Source organism: Nyctereutes procyonoides, unplaced genomic scaffold (assembly GCF_905146905.1).
Source record: "Nyctereutes procyonoides isolate TBG_1078 unplaced genomic scaffold, NYPRO_anot_genome, whole genome shotgun sequence".
Classification (NCBI taxonomy): domain Eukaryota; kingdom Metazoa; phylum Chordata; class Mammalia; order Carnivora; family Canidae; genus Nyctereutes; species Nyctereutes procyonoides.
In genome coordinates, this window is record NW_026575135.1 from 58,361,246 (window position 1) to 58,382,624 (window position 21,379).

The 21,379-nt window shown below is 40.1% G+C and overlaps 1 protein-coding gene across 3 annotated transcripts in view; it reads right to left on the bottom strand.

The window, feature by feature from the left end:
* The window catches only part of LMNB1 (lamin B1), a 59,178-nt gene that overhangs the window by 28,807 nt on the left and 8,992 nt on the right, over positions 1–21,379 (bottom strand). The gene's annotated exons all lie outside the window — the stretch shown is intronic.

The window sequence follows — 21,379 nt, forward strand, 5'->3', positions numbered from 1 at the left end:
CCAAGCCAGTGTTCAAAGGCTAAATTTTTAGTGTGAAATAAACACTGGGTATTCTTCAGTACCCCAAAGAGATAAGCAAACCCAAGAAGAAATATATATCATGTGTGATTTATCTCAAAATGTGTTTAAGAGTATCTGAAATTTTATCTGTACATGTATATCGATCATTTATAAAGCTATGACCTGTAATTCAAGAAAATTTGTCTTATGATTTTTAAAACTCAAAAATTAAGACATCCATAATTTCAAAGTTAGACATTAAAATCTATGTGAAAGAACAAACTATTTCTAATACTCTTACATACTGGAGATATTGTTTTACTCGCTCTCTGATTTTCATTTAACTTTACAGGTGAAGGGCTTTGGTTGAACTTCATAATATATAAGAACTGTTTTGTTGGGGTTTTTTTAATTTTTTATTTATTTATGATAGTCACACAGAGAGAGAGAGAGAGAGGCAGAGATACAGGCAGAGGGAGAAGCAGGCTCCATGCACCGGGAGCCCAACGTGGGATTCGATCCCGGGTCTCCAGGATGGTGCCCTGGGCCAAAGGAAGGTGCTAAACTGCTGCGCCACCCAGGGATCCCTATATAAGAACTGTTAAAGTGAAAATGTCAAGTAAAAGGAAAGCCCTACATCTTAAAAAAAAAAAAAAAAAAAAGACTAACAATTATGCCCTCAACCTTTAAAGGTTTTAAAACCTGCCCAGAAGTCCACCTCAGTATCTCAAGTTTCCCTCTGTCTCTTCCGCTAATTAGGCTTGTTATTGGTTATGCGCCAGCATTCGAGATGATAAAATTTGTTCTGTGTAAAAAAGAAAGAAAAAGAAAAAGTGCAAGACATCAAATTATGCCCCTGACTTGAAGCTTTCTCCCTCCCTGCTCAAGAGGAAACAAAAGAAGATGCAGTTTATTTATTTTTTTTTTTGAAGATGCAGTTTAAATAAAGGCTGCCATAATCCACTAAAATTAAAGGAGCAATTTAGGAGCATTAAATCTAGAGTTCTAGCGGATAACAACTTTTTCCTTCAATGATTTCCCTTCCATGAGTACTAATGACTCTACATCAAAGAACTCTCAAGGGCCAATGTTCCAGAATCCTGGTGGTCTCTAAGTAAGAACATATGCCCTTCTTATTTAATAAAGAGACACTCACTACATACAGGTTTTCAGTAAGAAATGTTTTTGAAGAAATGGAAAACTATTATTTAAAAACAGAATTAATATTATAAACCAAGATGTACAGGAGACATAAATCAAGATACAAAATGAGATTAAATGAAAATGAAGTTATTTTGAAAAGTAATTTTTATGACTTGATGATATATCATATAGAAATTCCCTTTTAATATAATTTTATTTGAAGTGAGTTGATATACAGTATTATATTAGTTTTCAGTATACAACCTTGCAATCTGACATTTATATCCATTTACAAAATGGTTATTACCATGATAAATGTAGTTATCATCTGTCACCATACAAAGGTATGACAATATTGAGCATATTCCCTGTACTGTACTTTATATCTCCGTCACTTATTTATAACTGGAAGTTTGTATCTCTTAATCCTCTTCACTTATTTTACCCAACCTGCAACCCTCTAGCAACCATATTTGTTCTCTGTATCTGAGTCTGTTTCTGTTTTATTTTATACCAACTCCCTTAATATTACATAAGAACTCACTGATCCCAAGCTTGCAAAACACATTCCATTTCTTACATAAGAGGTGATTTTAAGATTTTCCTAACAGAAAAAAGGGCCTTCCTAATATAATATCTTGAGGAAAACTTACTTCAGTATATACTATTAACTACAAAAATGAGGTTCGAATTGAGGTTTGTCTTCTAAAATATCACTTTTTGGGGCACCTGGGTGGCTCAGTCAGTTAAATGACTAACTCTGGATTTTGGCTCAGGTCATGATCTCAGAGTCCTGAGATCAAGCCCCATGGCAGGCTATGTGCTTATTAGCAGGGAGTCTGCTGAAAGAATGATTCTCTCTCTCTTCATCTCCCCCTAACCCTCACAGTGCTCCCACACATGTATGTGCGTGCTCTCTCTCTCTCTCTCTAAAATAAATAAATATCTTTTTATTAAATGAAGTTCTATATTATAGAACAAAGGTTCCTTTGGATACATCTCTGTCAAATAATTCTTGAAACAATAGTTGTTTCAAGGATAGTATTTTTTTCATTCCAAACGATTGTTATCATTAATAGTGGCACTAGGAGAGTCTTAGTATCAAAACTTTCAATAACAATTCTTAATTAAAACTGCTATTGTAGACGAACACTTTTATAACCGATGTTTGAGAACGCACTAGAAGAGGAATAGCTAACAGGAATTTTTAAAATAATCTTTTACAATTCAAATAAAATGAAGAAAAAATTGTCCAAAGGATAAGTGCATATAAAGAGAATAATAGTATTCATCTCTTTTCATTTTGGTATCAGAAAACAACTATATGCATAAAATCTCAGTAGTCTTATCAGTATTTTTTTTCTTAAATGGTATCTTTTTCAAATCCACAAGATGGCATCCTTTCACTGAAGATTCTTTTAGGAGGAGGGGGGAAAATCAGCTGTCAAAAAAAAAAAAGCTATTCCACATACTCATTAATTTATAACAAAAACGTTTGTTCGGTTCATACAAGGGCTGGGTTCTAAAGCTGGGAACTCAAAACAGTATCAATGCTTGCAAGGAGCAATTTTGTACCACGACATAGAGCAGAGCTGGGCAGAAATATTGTCATAAAACATAATTTAAAACAAAATCATATTTCAGAGTGTTACACAATATTTAAAAAGCTACTGGTTTAAAATTAATTAACAAAATTAAGTACAACAAATTCTGCTACACCACTAATATTTATTTTTTTAAGATTTTATTTATTTATTTATTCATGACAGGACAGAGAGAGAGAGAGGCAGAGACACAGGCAGAGGGAGAAGCAGGCTCCATGCAGGGAGCCCGACGTGGGGACTCAATCCCGGGATCACACCCCGAGCCAAAGGCGGTGCTAAACCGCTGACCCACGTGGGGCTGCCCTATCTGCAATTTTAAGCACAATTTCAACTTCTGATTTACATCTGCTTACTTTGTTCACTGATGTGAAAGAGCTTTAAGAAATAATTTATAATGGGAGAAGTTATATTTTTACAGATTAATGGCATAGTATAAGCAACTGAGAACTTCACATCAAATTTCAGCTGGCACCACAGCTGAAATGGTGGCTCAAGGTACCACAAATTAGTAGCATATCCTACTCTCATCCTGTTTACTCCACTACTCCTTAGCCTTATTTTTGTTTTTGTTTTGTTTTTTTAAGTAGGCTCCATGACCTACCTGGGGCTTAAACTCACTACCCTGAAATCAAGAGTCTACCTACTGAGTCAGGCGCCCCCACCACTCCTTGGTCTTATTTATGCTTGATTGTTAAAATCACTGTGTTCCAGTCACGTAGGTGAACCCTCTTAATTTTGGCTTCTTGTATTTCCTATACTCTGCAAGAAGTCACACAGTGTCTTTGAAGTGTAACATTGTGAATTTGCAGATAAAAGCTAACTTTATTTGCCCTGGCTCAAGAGGGAAAAGGAAGAGTTAAATACCATCTTTGCACCTTGCACATAGTTCTGTTACACTTTTCACACAAACCCATATTTGTGGATGTACTCAGCTACCTCAAGTGACTTGAGAACTGTTTCAGGGCAAAGGCCACAAATTATTAACCTCTATCTTCTACATAGACAACATATAGATAGATAATGACTATTTTGGTAAATCTTTTTTATTTTTTAAGATTTTATTTATTTATTCATGAGAGACACACAGAAAGAGAGGCAGAGACACAGGCAGAGAGAGAAGCAGGCTCCATGCAGGGAGCCTGATGTGGGACTTGATCCCAGGACTCCAGGATCACACCCTGCACTGAAGGCAGGCACTAAACCGCTGAGCCACCCAGGGATCCCTATTTTGGTAAATCCTAAAAGAAATCACACACACACATACTCCCCAGAAAATATTGCTCTGCTTTTTTATGCTATATATGTTTTTTTCCTAGAAGAAAAAAATATTAACTGTGATACTTTTATAATCTCTAAAATTCACACACCTACACGCCCTCAATATCATCTTGCCAATTTCCTAGGCTGAATGCACCATAAAAAAATTAAGTTTACAGGCAAGTCTCCATCTAATAAGCTATGAATCAACGAGTTTTATATGGCACATGAGCTGCCAATACCAAGGACACATGGGGGCCAGGCAGAAAGTTATATAATCTTGTCATAGTTTTCTAACTATTATTATTTTTCATTCATTACATATTATACAGGAAGTCATGACCTAAGAATCAGCACTTAGTCAAAGTACAGTAACTTGCAGAAATTACATCCTAAAACGCATACAACACATTAATTAGCTGCAGCCACCGACTAAGCACAGAGTAACATCTGACAATGCCCTAAAACAAAGAGCTACTTAGGAATCCCAAGTTACCAGATGCTATCACAGAAGGGTTTGGTGGACATTTTTCTTTGACAATATTTCTTACCAAGATTTGCTCAGTGTTGCTGACCTTCCCTAAGCTATTCCTACCTCCAGATTAAGAGATCTTCTGTGTTTTCATTTATATTCACCATGTGAACCTAATACTAGAAATAAACTGCTGAATTTAAGTCAGAAAACATACTTGCTTATAGAGATGCTTACAGAAGAACCAAAACCCCAAATGCAGCCAAGAAAACTTCTATAAAATGTAACAGATACTCCATTCTAATTAAGAATTGCCTCCCTTGATAAAAATAATTAACTTTTGGGGATCCCTGGGTTGCTCAGTGGTTTAGCGACTGCCTTCAGCTCAGGGAGTGATCCTGGAGTCCCGGGATCAAGTCCCACATTAGGCTCCCTGTACATGGCTGTACTTTCCTAAAAGAACCTAGTACCATTAACCTTGGGGTTAATCCCTATAATCTTCTGGGGCCTAAAGAACTAATGTAAATGCAATTGCTTACTTGCCATTTTCAGAATTACTCATCACCTCCTACTACCAGCAACATCATTCTATTTCATTGCTTTCATCATTTTGATTTTTCAGCCTACTACCTCTATGATCTTGACTTAGGACCATAATTTCAACCCTGCGTTCTGCACTGACCTACCTGGCTCTGGAACTCAAGTGCTTGAACTTCCTTAGATGTCTGCACTACCCTTTCCATTTTGACAACACAAGTCTCCTACTCCCTGAGTATCCTTCATCTAAAGTGTACCCAACACCCACAGGCCCTACCAATAAAGAATGGGAGATTTGAAAGTGCACTCAATTACAGAATCACTAAAAAATGAATGCTCGGTGTAGCTCTTAGGGGAAAAACATCATTACTAGGTAATAAATGTAGAGCACATTTTTTTTAAGATTTTTATTTATTCATGAAAGACACAGAGAGAGAGGCAGCAACATATGCAGAGGGAAACGCAGGCTCCCCACTGGGAGTCTGATGTGGGACTCCATCCCGGGAGACTCTGGAATCACGCACGCCCTGAGCCCTGAGCTGAAGGCAGATGCTCAACCACTAAGCTACCCAGGCATCCCAGAGCACATTTTAAATAAAGTCACACTACACATACATAACAGAGAAAATCACTCAAGACCTACTAAGCAGGGGCACCTGGGTGGCTCAGTTTGTTAAGCATCTGCCTTATAGCTCAGGTCATGATCCTAGGGTCCTGGAATGGAGGTCCACACCTCCAGCTCCCCACTCAGCAGGGAGTTTGCTTTTCCCTCTGCAAACCCCCCCACCCCGTCTCATGGTGTCTTTCTCTCTCTAAATAAATAAATCTTAAAAAAAAAAAAGACTCAGTAAGCATATGACAGCAACCACTTGAAAATGAATTAGTAAGCACACTGTAATTGTAAACACTTGAGAAATTAGATTAGCCACTTAAACAAGGAACAAAGAACAAGTATGAAACAGAAATCTAAAAGTAAACTTAGGGGGACACATACTCAGAACATAATCTGAAACTCATTGCAGAATAGTTAATTAAGTAATGGCAAATTACTGCCCTTCTCTTAACATTTTGTTTGTCACACAAGTCACTTTATACCACAAATGCTCAGCTGAATGAATTGTCTAGTTTGGCCAGTAGCACAACTACAAAAGGAATCCTGGAGCTCAGCTTCTCCCCCCCCCCCTTTTTTTCTTCTTAATTTCAAGTAGGCTCCACATGGGGCTCAAACTCCTCACCCTGAGATCAAGAGTCTGATGCTCTACTGACCAAGCCAGCCAGGCCCTGGCCCCAGAACTCAGCCTCTCTATATCACCTACAATGTTATCTTTGAACAAAGCATCTGTGTTCATTTTCGGGACAGGGACTATGCACATGCTTGGGTTTGGTTTCCTTCTTTCACAATTGGCATAATTTTCAGTATTTTCTCAAGCACTTTTGTCCTTGTTCCTTGATTTTCATATACAGAAATATAAGTATAAAGAGTTACATTAAGCAATTCATAAAAAGAGACCTAAATACAGATGACCTCTTACTTGGTCTAATAATGACATACCAAGATAAAAGTATAGTAGAGTAGTTTCTGGATATTAAATGTCACTTCCATGAAATTCACCATAGATTATACTGCATATATCCAAGACTGGACAAGAGTTCAGTAAATGCCTGCTAAAATCTGTTGGAAATGTGTTTTCTTATGGAAATCCATCTAAGTTATAATATTCACAGACCTAAGAATATAGAATTTTAAAAGCTGTAAACTTGAAAAAAAAATAGCCAAAGGAAAATTCATGTTTCTAAAGAAACAGAAATACAAGTATGTGGAGTTTTTTACTACTTTAACATGTCAGGCAAAAGAACAGCTTATAGAAACCAAAAACAAACCTTTCTCAAGTCCACTTGTTAATACTCTATAGTGAAATACTATGCAACTCTCTGCTTGCTTAGATCACTTTCTAGCAATTGTGAGAAGCTATTACAGATTGCCAGGTTCATCTTATAAAAGAATAGACAATAAATACAGATTGAGAATTTTCCCTAATGTACATATTGTAATATCCTCAATGGAAAAGAGATAATAAAGGAAAATGAAAAAGGAACACAAGAACTCCATGCTAACAATACCCTCTCTTTGTCCAGTTACCTTTCTTTTTTTTTTTTTTTTTCCCAGTTACCTTTCTTAATGGCACTAACATTTCACTTCAGGACTATTCTTATTCAGTAAAACAAATAAATTACAGGGGTGAAAGGAAAAAGCAATTTAGTTCTTCACCTGCAATCAGATAACATAACATAAATCATTCTATATGAAACTTATTTCTAATCATAACCAACAAACAAGGAATTTTAAATCCCTTGGAGGAGACCTACTCTACATGGACAGCCAAACCACTCAGGCCCAGCTGTTTGAGATCTGTGCTTTAATGTACCGTAAGGTTCTTCTGAACAGCTGTCTGGTGGCAGCTGAACAGCACTTAAGAGTAGAGCAATTATTCAAGTGACTATCAATCCAGCTTCTGAGGCTCTCTTCACGCCTAGCATTCAAAATTAACATGCCTTTTATTATCTAGCCATCATCCAGACTTTAAAAAACAATTTAACTTGGGGGATCCCTGGGTGGCTCAGCGGTTTGGCACCTGCCTTTGGCCCAGGGCACGATCCTGGAGTCCAGGGATTGAGTCCCGCGTCAGGCTCCCGCATGGAGCCTCCTTCTCCCTTCTCCTGTGTCTCTGCCTCTTTCTCTCTCTCTCTGTGTCTATCATCAAATAAATAAATCTTAGTTTTTAAAAAAATAACTTCAATTTGAATTTAAGGTAAAAATTATTAATATGCCCAAACATAAACCTTTTCATAAAACTATGCTATTTCATAATAATGGACTCAAAGTACCTACTAACATTCATTCACCAGCCTCAATTCTGTCCCCAAAATATCTCACCTTTCAAAGGAAAAAGGAATGTGATCCACAATATTTTTACTAAGGAAAATTAATGAATTTCTCAGAAATTAAGAGAAATATAACACAGGAAAAATCTCTAGGAAGTCCCAAGATCACTGGGATACCTGGGTGTCTCAGTGGTTGAGCATCTGCCTTTGGCTCAGGGCATGATCCCAGGGTCCCAGGGGGTCCTGGTTCTCTCTGTGTCTCTCATGAATAAACAAATATTTTTTAAAATCTTAAAAAAAGAAAAGAAAGTCCTATGATTCCAATTTTCATTAGCAAGGGTCTCCTCAGTCACAAGTAAAAAAGACTAAGATGCTTTGCAATGAATAATTTCTGGTAGTAACAAACTTCTGCTACTCATTCAATAAAGTGAGCAGTCAACAAATTAGCAACCTAATCAGAATCAGGCAAACCCTGATTGAAATCACATAATTAGGAAAAATACTAAATAAGACAAATTGAACAGAGAACCATTTCTTTGAACAAAAGAGATTCATATATATAACTATTTCTGTGCTTACTTATAGGGCACACTTAGACCTTAAATCCTAATTAAAAAAAAATACTTTCTAGGGGTAAAAATACAACCAGTAACCACAATTGTGTGCCAGGCCATTGAGATGACGGCTTAGAAACAAGCAGTGAACAAAATATAACAAGCCCCTGCTTTTATGGAAGGTACTTTCTAATGAGTAGCAGCACCATAAGCAAACTAATATATACCAGAGGTAATCAATACTTTGAAGAAAATTAAACCAGAATAATGAGTTAGAAATTAAAATTATGATTAGTTATTTTACTGCCTCTCCATGGGTTTCATGCAACCCAATCTTAATAATTTTTTTTTTATGATAGTCATACAGAGAGAGAGAGAGGCAGAGACACAGGCAGAGGGAGAAGCAGGCTCCATGCACCGGGAGCCCGACGTGGGACTCGATCCCGGGTCTCCAGGATCGCGCCCTGGGCCAAAGGCAGGCGCCAAACCGCTGCGCCACCCAGGGATCCCCCATGCAACCCAATCTTATAGGAGAATAGCCTTCTACAAAAATGGTAATCACTAAATCAATAATCATCTCAGGAGAGCCTAGAGAGAGCTAGAAAAATGGACTGATAATATAGGAAACAAAGACATGAACCCTATCCACAAAGAGAGTCCACTCTAATAAGGGAACTGATCAATCATATAGAAGTGTCTTAACACATTGTATTTGTCAGCAAATTTCTCAACAAGTGCTAGGAAAGAGAAAAAAGTACACAGTGCTGTACTTTATTTCTGGACAAAAATGTCACATTAAACACAACTCTATTATTACCCTTCCAGAAACCCAACCAAACCAGCAAAGGCACAAATTCATAATGAAAAAAGAGGAAAAGACAAAATTTTGGAAGCTGAACATGAATGAATGAGAGAAAATGAGCCAACACAAAAGTGCTGAACCCTAATCCTAAGCCACCAGGACACCTGAGAATTAACCTACTTTATACCACAGACACTATTGACAACCAGAGATACTTTGGTAACTCTGAAATAGAACTAGCTGAAAATCTATTAAGAAGCAAAACATACAAATACTCCCTAGCACGCTCCTGGGCCAAAAGACCCTCATCCACAATGGCCAAAGACGAAAGGTTACTCTGTAAGGAAAGTAAAGCAGAATCTTAGACCTGACAATTACAGGACACACTCAAAGGTAGCAGTACCACACCACAAGAATAAGGGAATTCAGTGGACTTGGAGAGATGCGGATAGTCCCTCTTAATCTCTCTGAGCCCACAGTAGACTAGGCAGCTAAACTCCGAGAAAGACTTGAAAACACTGACAGTGGATAACTGCTGATATGATCCTACTATTTCACTCACAGTGAAGCTTGGTCAAGAAGCATCACTCATGCTTTCCATCGGATTCTGAGAACCACTATGTTTTAAAATCAAGAACTGAGTCCTTCAATTTTGTTTTTTATCAAGATTGTTTTGGTTATTCTGGGTACCACACATTTCCTATGAATATTAGGCTCAACTTGTCACTTTCTACAAAAAGGCAGCTGTGATTGAGAGAGATTGCATTGAATCTGAAGGTCAATTTGAGGAGAAATGCCATCTTAACATCTTCAAATCCATAAAGAAATCCATAGGATTTATTTTTCCACTTATTTAGGTGTTCTTTAATTTCTTTCAAGATTTTATAGTTTTCAGTGAACAAGTCTTATATTTCTTCTGTTCAATTTATTCCTAAGTATTTCATTCTCTCTGATGCTATTGAAAATGGAGTTTTCTCAACTTCATTTTTGGATTGTTCATTCTTCATTGCTATTGTACAGAAATACAATTGAGCTCTGCATATTGCTCCTATCTTAAACTTAGCTGAACTTAATAGTTCTCAATAGTTCCCCCCACCCCTTAGGATTTCCTATGAAATCATGGCATCTGCAAATATAGTTTTGCCACTTCTTTCCTAATCTGGATGTCTTTTATTTCTTTTTCTTGCCTAACTGCCCTGGCTAGAACCTCCAATACAATGCTGAAAGGTAAGTAAGAGTGGGCATCTTTGCCTTGTTCCTGATCTTAGGAAGGATCAAGGATCCTGATCAAGGATCTTTTCTTAGGAAAAGCAGCCAGTCCTTAACATTAAGTATGATATTAGCCATAAATTTTTCATAGATACTCTTCATCAGGTTAAGAAGCTTCCTTTTATTTATTCCTCAGTTGAGTATTTTTATCATGAAAGAGCAGTATACTTTGTCAAATGTTTTTTATGCATCTACCGAGATGGTGGTGCCCTTTATGCCATTAATATGGTTTACTGCAGTACTGACTTTCATAGACTGAACCAATCCTGCATTCCCAAGATAAAACCTACTTGGTGATGGTTATGTAGTCCTTTTACATTGTGGTAGGTTTGGTTTGCCATCATTTTGTTTTGGGGATTTTTGCACCGATACTCATAAGGGACACTGGTATGTGATACTGTTGCAGTCTGAAGTTTCTCCAAAACAGTGGTCCAATGTCCATTCTCCAGTTTGTGGGGTTGCATGGGGCAGGTGCTGGTAGCAACAGCAGTGGCAGCTTCCTGGTCCTGAATGGTGCTATTCACTGTTTTTCTAAATTCAGTGGTTCCAGTGGTAGCCTCAGACATAAAAGCTCCCAAAATTTCCAGCATTCCAGGAATCATTCCAGCACCTCTAATCCTTTTTAGTAATTTTTTCTAAACACCTGCATCACATATCATTTTCTTTTCTGCTTAAAATATCTAATGGTTTCCATTTCCTGCACTGACAGATGCACAGAACTAAATAGAAAAAGAAATTAATTTGGAACACAAAGGAACTAGGAAGGAAAATAAAGACTTCTGAAAAAGGTAAGAGAAAGTACTGCACCCATGAAATTTAAATAAGCAAAAACTGGAAGATAAAACTGAGAACATCCATGAAAGAAAACATTTTTTAAATAAGAATGCTAAAGAATCCATTTAAGTCCAATATCTGAATAACAAGAATCTCAGGAAGCAGTAAAATAGGAGATAATCATGAATAAAATAATTTTTAAATCTGTCAAGGACACTGAAGGACATGAATTTTCACACTGAAAAACTAACACCATGTGACCAGCACAATGGAAAAAAAGGGACCCACACCGAGGAACACCCTTAAGAAATTTCAGAACTGGGGCACCTGGGTGCTGAGGTCAGTTAAGCCTCCGACTCCTGGTTTTTGCACAAGTCACGATCTCAGAGTTGTGCGATTGAGCCCTGCATCTGGCTCCGCACTGGGCATGTAGTCTGCTTCAGATTCTTTCTCCCTCTCCCTTTGCCCTTTCTTTTTTTCTCTCTCTCTCTCTCTAAGAAATAAATAAATCCTTTTTTAAAAAATATTTTGAGAGAGAGAGAGAGAGAGAGAGAGAGAATGTTGGGGGAGGGGGGAGTGGCAGAGGGAGAGAAGCAGACTCCCCGTTGAGCAGGGAGCCTGACCTGGGGCTCAATCCCAGGACCCTGGGATCATGACCTGAGTCAAAGGTAGATGCCTAACAGACTGAACGACCCAGCTTTAATTGATAAAGATTAATAAATCTTGAAAGAAAAGAAAAGAAAAGATTGATTCCAGAACTGGACCAAAAAAAAGGATGCTACATGCTTTTTAATTTTTCACTCATTAGTACTTCTTAGCAACAACAAAAGCTAAAAACTATAAAGCATGCCTTCAAAATCCTTAGGAAATGTCCTTTACAACTTAGAATTCTATACCCAAACTATCAATGTTTATGCTACGCAACTAGCCTCGAGAAGAGTACAAGGCTCTGAATGCTATTTCTTCAATAACATAAAACTAATTTAAAAAAAAAAAAACACCCTCATGATTCCAAATGTCTTGATGTTTAACAGTATCAAGTCTTTCTATATAATTAGACAAAACTGAGTGGGAAAAATGCTATTTCCACTGGTAATCAAAAGGTGGTATAGGGAAGAAAAACTAATGACAGTACTCTAATGAGTTCTGTTGGAGATTATGTTCATAGTACAGAAAGACATGGTTGCCATAACACAATATGTGTTCCTAAAAACTCTTGCATTCTGCAGACATTAAAGTAACAGATCAAATGGAAAAAAAAAGTTGGACAACCCTCTCAAGACCTATGCAGTTTTGTAGCCAGAGCACCAGCAATAACATAAATAATAATTAGTCCCTCAGGAGATGACTTGGAAAGGAGTTTAGTGTGGCTACAACTACATCAAGAGATGCTTATAAATGCAAAGAGTCGTCATGCTGGCTTGCAGGAACTGAGACAACAGAGATAGAAGTAGAGCTCTCAATATACCACCATCTATAAGAGCAAAGAGAATGTACCTCTCTGGGAGAGGGAACCCTAGGAGCAAGCACTCAATTTTAATCTTCTTAAAATAAAATTGAAAAGCAGCAACCCATAAATATAAGAGAACAAACTGAGGATTGCCAGAGGGATGGGACATGGGTGTGGATGGACAAAATGGCGGAAAGGAAAGGGGGATACAGGCTTTCCAGTTATGGAAACAATGAGTCACAGAGATGAAAAATACAGTAGTATAAAGAAGACAGTCATTGGTATGGTAATAAAGTTGTACAATGGTGCTGAAATCCATTGCGCTATGGATGTCATTTAGATACAGAGATAAATACCCAAAAAAGCAATGAAAATAAATGAAGGTAACCTTTTTTCATGAGAAGACTTGGGAGAACTGTTAGAGTCCTTAAGTTGAGTAGACACATACACATTGTTGGGTAGTCCCTAGGTTGGTTGGTTGGTTTTTCAGGCTTGTATTAAAAACATCTGATAGTTGGAGAAGACTTCCCTAAAAAAAAATGGATAAAGTGGACATCTGAGAGGTGAAAAGTTAACCCAAAGATGAGAGAAGTCTAGACAAAGGCGCTTTTGTAAAGTTGCTATTAAGAGGGAGCATGGTAAAGAGGGTTGAATAAAGCACCTCATAGTGAGAGGAGAGAGCATGACCAAGTACAGCTAGAAGTGAAGCAGCAATCAGAAAGGAGCTGGCTCAGGCAGGGAAGAGCCTTGAGGCAGAATGACTACTATGTCGCAGTTTGCCCAGGACAATTTCCATTCATGCCAGTTGTCCCAACATAATTTATAGCTCCCTCTTTCACACATAAAAGTATCCTTATTTGGATACTAACTTATATAGTTAACCTGCAATTATGTAATAACTGAGGGTTTCAGTCTTTATCCTAGAAGCTACTAATCTTTTAAGCAAAGAAGGTGAAGTGCATTATCAGAATAAGTGCTCTGGGGCAGCCCTAGTGGCTGCAGCAGTTTAGCGCTGCCTGCAGCCCGGGGTGTGATCCTGGAGACCAGGGATCGAGGCCCGCATCGGGCTCCCAGCGTGGAGCCTGCTTCTCTCTGCGTGTGTCTCTGCCTCTCTCTCTCTCTCTCTGAATAAATAAAATTAATAATAATTGTTTTAAAAAGTGTTCTGGTCCTCTAGCCAATGTTTTATAATATAAAGTTCAACTGGGAATCTACTTTAAATAGACCTTTTAAGAACGTCTCTTCACAGCCAACATTCTTGTACAAGTGATCTCACAATCTCTTTCTTCCCGCTCCTTCCTTAATTATCCTACTTCTTTTGATTCCACCGCCTTTTACTAGCATTAGGCACTCCTCACAACAAAAATCTCCCAGCCACCAAAGTTAATAGGTACTTTTAGGCCTTAACCTACCAAAACTATACCAGCATTCCTGTCGCAGAACTCAACCCTTGTTCTACTTCTCTATTACTTACCACCTCCACTGTGGGTTTTCTTTTCTCTACCTAGTCCTCCTATGTGGATGTTTTCTATGTCATTGCGCCCCTCTTGTCTTTTGTTTTTAACCCCAAATATCACCCATGCTCCTAAAACTGTATCTCCAAAGTCTCTCTTCAGAACTCCAGTAAAGTAGTCTAGATTGCCACTAACATCTCCCCTAACTCCCCACTAACCCTGAGTAGGTCCTCTAATCCAGTTCCTTACCCATCAAGCTCTAAAAGCAACACTTTCCCCAGGTTCCCATGTTTAGAAGCAGAGTCACCCTACACGCTTCTCCCCAATCTACCATGCTTAGCATCTTTTAAATCCATTTTATGTCCTTTCCTGTGGCTGCCCTGAATTCAGGGGCCACCTCATTAACTCCCCAAGTTTCCTTAGGGATGTTTTACCTCTCCTCTTCATTTCCTCCACAGAATGGCCAGACGATTCATCCATTCATGTCACTTTTTTCTTGAGGCTCCTCATTTCTTAAAATTCAACTGTCCTCTACCACACACATACATACTTATTGCTCTAGTTAGAGCCTGCCATTCAGGAAAACACCCTCTCCTAATGTTTCCCAGCCATCTAGTGCTTATTTAGCTCCCAATACTTAGCTCATTCCCCTGGGATGTCTTTCAAAACTTCACAAGGCTCCGAGTTTGCCTTAAGCTGTAGTCTTTTCCTCCAGAACACCATGTGGATACTCTCACCATAACACTTATTACACTGTATTAATATACTGCATTTACAGTATCACAATAGCATAGTATTTGTTTTCTGCAAAAATGTAAGCAACTTGATAATAAGGACTGAGCGTTCCATCTATTCTGAGCATCTGGGTCAAGGCCTGGCATATAGTACTATTCCATAAATATTTGAATAAAAGTGAAAACAACATTTCTGAAAAAAAATTTTAAGTTAAAAAAAATTCCTCTCCTGAGTTTTATTAAAAACAAGAGATTTTAATTCCTTATAATTATTATTAAGGCTGAGAGTAAAGTAGGAAAGTAGCTTTTAAGAAAGATGAGTCTTTTTTCAGTAATTCATCTTCACCCTTTCCTTATTAGCAAATGAAACCATCAATCAGTATTTCAAACAGCTGCTTCCATTTCTGCACTCTACTGATAAAACCAAAATTACCTCCTGGGGACTATGAACTATCATTGTGAAAAATACACATCCAATACCATTTGCAAAAGTAAAAACCAAACAAACCTGAAAATCAACTGTCCTGTGTAAAAGAGTTCAAGTCTCAACCCAATGACAGTGTGTGGTGACAGGAAACCTGTAGAATAGCACTCATGTAAGAATTAAATGATATGGCACATAGGGGCACCTGGCTAGCTCTGTCAGGGGAGCGTGTAACTCTTCATCTCAGGGTCATGAGTTCGAGCCCCATGTTGAGCACAGAGCTTACTTTTTTAAAAAACTGAAATGATCCATGTAACAACTCTGACAATGCTAGAAGACAGAGGTAGGACTTATTCTACCTCTACCATTTATCTGCTAAGTTCTCTGAGCCTCAAGTTTCCTTAATCATCAAAGAGTGTCACTGTAAGGCTTAAAAGACAGGGACTGTGAAGCATTCAGCATCATGCTTGACGAACAAGTTAAGCACAAAATGAATGTTAGCACTTTCTGTCCTGTATCTTGCACAAGTACTTTAATCTCTCTAGGTCTCAATTTCTGTATCCACAAAATGAGGTGGTTAGACAAAATGAGGTGGTTAGATCACACGATCCAAGACCTCTTCTAGTAGCAAAAGCGTTCTAATTCTATGATCAATAAATCCAAAAGCAGTGAAGACAAAAAGTTAAATTTTAAAAGGACCAAGTAGGGGAACCCTGGTGGCGCAGCGGTTTAGCGCCGCCTGCAGCCCGGGGTGTGATCCTGGAGACCCGGGATCGAGTCCCACATCGGGCTTCCTGCACGGAGCCTGCTTCTCCCTCTGCCTGTGTCTCTGCCTCTCTCTCGCTCTCACTGAATAAATAAATAAATCTTTAAAATAAATAAATAAGTAAAAATAAAAAAATAAAAGGACCAAGTAAACAGATTAGCTAAGGAAAATGTTATTTATCACCTAGGCCCACACCAAAAGTATCAACAGAAACATAAGATTATAAACCTGAGTCTCAACTGTTTGACCCCTTTATGCCAACAACATTAGCATTACGATGTAAAAATGATCAAGAATTTGGGGCGCCTTGGTGGCTAAGTTGGTTAAGTGTATAGCTCTGGATTTTGGCTCAAGTCATGATTTCTAGATCATATATCAAAGCCCCATGTTGGTCTCTGCGCTAGGTATGGAACATACTTGGGATTCTCTCTCTCTGCCCCTCCAACGACCCCCCCCCTTAAAAAAAAACATCAAGAACTAGAAAGAATCTCCAAAATTAAAATTAAATTCCTCTAAACATGGGACGCCTGGGTGGCTCAGCAGTTGGGTGCCTGCCTTTGGCTCAGATTCTGATCCCGGGATCCAGGATCAAGTCCTACATCAGGCTCCCTGCGAGGGGCCTGCTTCTCCCTCTGCCTATGTCTCTGCCTCTCTCTCTCAGTCTATCTCTCATGAATAAATAAATCTTTAAAAAAATAATAAAATAAATAAATTCCTCTAAACAGGAAATAGGAACTCGTCTGCTGCTGGTGGCATCAAAAATTGGCAAAATGGTAATTACTTTAACCAATAAAGTAGTTAACATTTAAGCATTAAGTTAACCAAAAGAGGGGCAGTGGGTGGCTCAGTGGTTGAGCATCTGCCTTTGGCTCAGGCTATGATTTCCGGGTCCTGGGATCCAGTCCCACATCAGGCTCCCTATAGGGAGCCTGCTTCTCTCTCTACCTATGTCTCTGCCGCTCCCTGTGTCTCTCATGAATAAATAAAATCCTTAAAAGAGGGATCCCTGGGTGGCGCAGCGGTTTGGCGCCTGCCTTTGGCCCAGGGCGCGATCCTGGGGACCCGGGATCGAGTCCCACGTCGGGCTCCCGGTGCATGGAGCCTGCTTCTCCCTCTGCCTGTGTCTCTGCCTCTCTCTCTCTCTCACTGTGTGCCTATCATGAATAAATAAAAATTTAAAAAAAAAAATCCTTAAAAGATAATAAGTTAACCAAAAGAAAAAACCTGTTATACTGTCAGCAAAAGAGGATAATCGTGGTGCTCTAATGGTCTCTGGGAAATTGGTAGATACATAGTTACTATGAAGTATACACCCTTGAACATAGTAAGCTAAGCGACCAATAATGTTATCAATGTATCTTTAAAATGTGTTAAGAGGTGCGGAGGCGGCGGGCAGGGCCGGGCGGGACTGGCGGCGCGGCGGGGGCGCCATGCGAGCGGCCCGGGTGGCTGCCCCCCCGGCCGCGGCCGACGCCGCTGCGGCTGCTGCCTCTGCTGCCGCTGCTGCCGCTGTGCCACCGGCCCCGGCCCCAGGACAGCCCTGGGCCACTGCAGTGCTATGGAGTTGGACCCTTGGGCGACCTGAACTGCTCGTGGGAAGCTCTCGGGGACCTGGGAGCCCCCTCCACGCTGCACCTCCAGAGCCAGAAGTACTGGAACCAGAAGTAAAGTCCATACCCCTGACTCCTATTGAGATCCAGGACCTGGAGCTGGCCACAGGCTATGAGGTGTTTGGTCGTTGCCGAATGGAGAAAGAGGATCTGTGGAGCGATTGGAGCCCCATTTTGTCCTTCCAGACACTACCCTCTGCTCCAAAAGATTTATGGATATCAGGGAACCCCTGTTGACCAGGCAGACAAGAACCGCTGCTTCTGTGGAAGGACCAGGGGCACTGCATGCAGATGAACTATAAAGTATGGTTCCAGGTCAAAGATCAGGAGCTGATCCAGAAGACGGCTCCCTGCTGCAACCTTTTCATCCCCACCCAGGCGGAGTGGGTCGGGGTGTCTGCTGTCAATGCCACAAGCTGGGAGCCTCTCACCAACCTTTCTTTGGCCTGCTTGGGTCCAGATTTTGCACCCCATGACGTGGTGGTCAGCAGCATTCCTGGGAGGACAGAGCTGCTGGTGACTTGGCAGCGGGGGCCTGGGGAGTTACAGGAGCACGTGGTGGACTGGGCTCAAGACGGTGATCCCCTGGAGAACCTCAGCTGGGTCCGGCTTCCCCCTGAGAACCTCAGTGTTCTGTTGCCAGGGAATTTTGAAGAAGGGGTCCCCTACCGAATCACAGAGACAGCAGTCTCTCCTTGGGGCTTGGCCCCTGCCCCCTCAGTCTGGAGGTTCAGAGAGGAACTGACACCCCTAGCAGGGCCAGTGCTTTGGCGACTCCAGGATGCCCCCCCAGGGACCCCTGCCATAGCATGGGGAGAGGTCCCAAGGCACCAGCTCAGGGGCCATCTCACCCACTACACCTTGTGTGCACAGAGCGGGACCAGGCCTTCTGTCTGCGTGAATGTGAGTGGCAGCACCCAGAACATCACCTTGCCCGACCTTCAGTGGGGTCCTTGTGAGCTGTGGGTGACCACATCCACCATCGCAGGACAGGGGCCACCTGGTCCCAGCCTCCGGCTTCACCTACCAGATAACACCCTGAAGTGGAAAGTCCTGCCAGGTCTCCTTCTCCTGTGGGGTTTGTTCCTGATGGTCTGTGTTATGAGCCTAGCCACTTCTGGAAGGTGCGTCCACCTCCGGCACAAGGTACTGCCCCGCTGGGTCTGGGAGAAGATTCCTGATCCTGCCAATAGCAATTTTGGCCAGCCCCACATGGAGGAGGTGGTGCCTCCGGCTCAGACCCCCGGGGACTTCCCCATCCTGAAAGTGGAAGACATGGAGCCACTACAGGTTATAGAACCCCCCCAGGCCTCCACCCAGCTTGACTCTGGGTATGAGAAACACTTCCTGCCCACCCCTGAGGAGCTAGGCCTTCTGGGCCCACCCCCAGGTCCCAAGTTCTGGCCTGAACCCACCCCCAGCCAGGAGAGGGGTGCCCATTTGACAGATGAAGACACTGAGGCTCAGAGAGGCTGAGTCACTTGCCTGAGGACACCTGGCCAGGAAGAACCGGCTGAAGGACCCCTATGGAGAAGGGCCTGGCCCTACCGGGAATGAAATAAATGAACGTGGACGGATGAGGGAGCAAAGGCAAATGTATGAAATCCAGAGTGGCAGCTGCCTCCCCAGATCTGTCCTGCTGCTATAACAGAACCATAGCGGGTTGTATCCGCTGCTGCACCTGCAGCCAGGTGCGGCCACGGACCACGTCCTCGCCAACGGAACGTGAGCAGACGTGCCACGTGCTGATGCCCAGATGGGGTCGGAGCTCCTCCACGTCCTCTCCCCTCGCTCCCTGCGAGCTGGAACATCACCGAGCTGGAACATCACCGTGCCTGTGAGCCAGCTCGAATCCTAACGAAGGGGAATGTGGAGCAAGAAGTGGAAAAGGAGCCTCCGTCCCCAAGTGACTGCATGACTCAGAGCCACCCTGAGAAATAAACTTTTATGTTTTTATAGCTAAAAAATAATAAAATAAAATAAAATAAAATGAAATAAAATAAAATGTGTTAAATGATAGCACAGTACATTTACTGACATGTAAAGATATTTGCAAAATGATGCTGCACGAAAAAGGTTACCTATCAGTACTTATCGAGACTGATTTTGTTAAAATAAAGAACCATTTTTTTGTTAATAATTTGGATATTAACAGAAAAACTTCAGTGCTTTTTATGGAACAAAGGTGATTTTTTATTTACCTCTTGGTGCTCACCTGTATTTTCTAATTTTCCATAACAAATGTTAATAATTTTGTGTAAAAAAAAAAAAACTTTAATTCCCCAAATGTAACAGTCAGCAGACAATCCTCTTATCACAGAAATACAGTGAAAAAAAGAAGTTAAAAAACCCTGATTAGGAAACTTCCATAAATAAATAAATAAATAAACAAACAAACAAATAAATAAATACTTCCTTAGATCCCAAGTAACTAAGAACTTCAGTTAGGCTCCCATCACTCGATGCCTCAGCCTCAATCTATTTGTGAATGAAACAGACCTACACTTCTATAAAGTCTAAAGATCTCTAACTCGGACATACCAGAGGTGATTCACCCTGACAAATTAAAGACAAACATTAACAGATTGTGTAGAGAAGGGGGAAAAAAAGAATCAGCAACATATTTTTATAGTGCTTTATCTTTCATTCTGTTTACTTTCTTGAATCTGGGTACACTAAAGATTATCTAGTTGAAGGGATTAAACCTAGGGATTAAATCCCAACAACTCCAAAAGATATCTTGCTCTACCAAACATCCTTTGAAAGCACAGGAAGGAAGTGTTATGACAGTTTAATTACTTAGGATTTGCTTCCTAAACTTTAACACCAATTCTAGGTGTTTCATCCTTCCACCTATTCCCCTGAAAGTTAATTTTAAAATGCAGTTTTACAGCTCTTGTATTAAGGCCAGGGTGTTACTGTCAACTTGCTTCTACCAGAGCAAAATAAGGACATAAAAGACCAAGTAACACATGTGATGAAGGTTTCTGTTTTTCAACTCATCATTCTACGTACAAAGAACATTCCCTAAAGCAGATTAGCATTTATTATTTTAAGTTTGAAACCTAAACATGAATGTTAAAACAACCTTGCAGATGTTATTTACCCTATCTATATACACATTTCTTAAATTTCATTCTATCAGTAACTAAAACATATAGAAAACCAACAAAGGAAGCATATACATATGTACTAAGTCCAAATATATAGTAAATCCCAACACCCTTCCCTATTAGGAAAGTAATAGGAAAAATTATTTTAGCATATCTATATTTCATTACTCTTTAAAACTGCTAAAACTTTAGCAACTTTCATTGCTAAATATTTCCTTGTTAAATATAATATAGCTAAAATATTAGCAATATTTTATCCAAATACTGCTGGATACAAATTCATCATTATATAATACAAATAAATAACAAGCTAATAAAAATGGTGTAAGTTTCTTAATTCTTCCTGAAATTCAGAAAACTACCACTCCCTCCTTATCCCAATTATACAGATGAGGAAACGTGGACTCAAAGAATTAAAGTACCAGCCCCCAGGCAGCCTGGGTGGCTCAGCAGTTTATGGTCCGCTTTCAGCCCGAGGCCTGATCCCGGAGACCCCAGATTGAGTTCCACATCAGGCTCCCTGCATGGAGCCT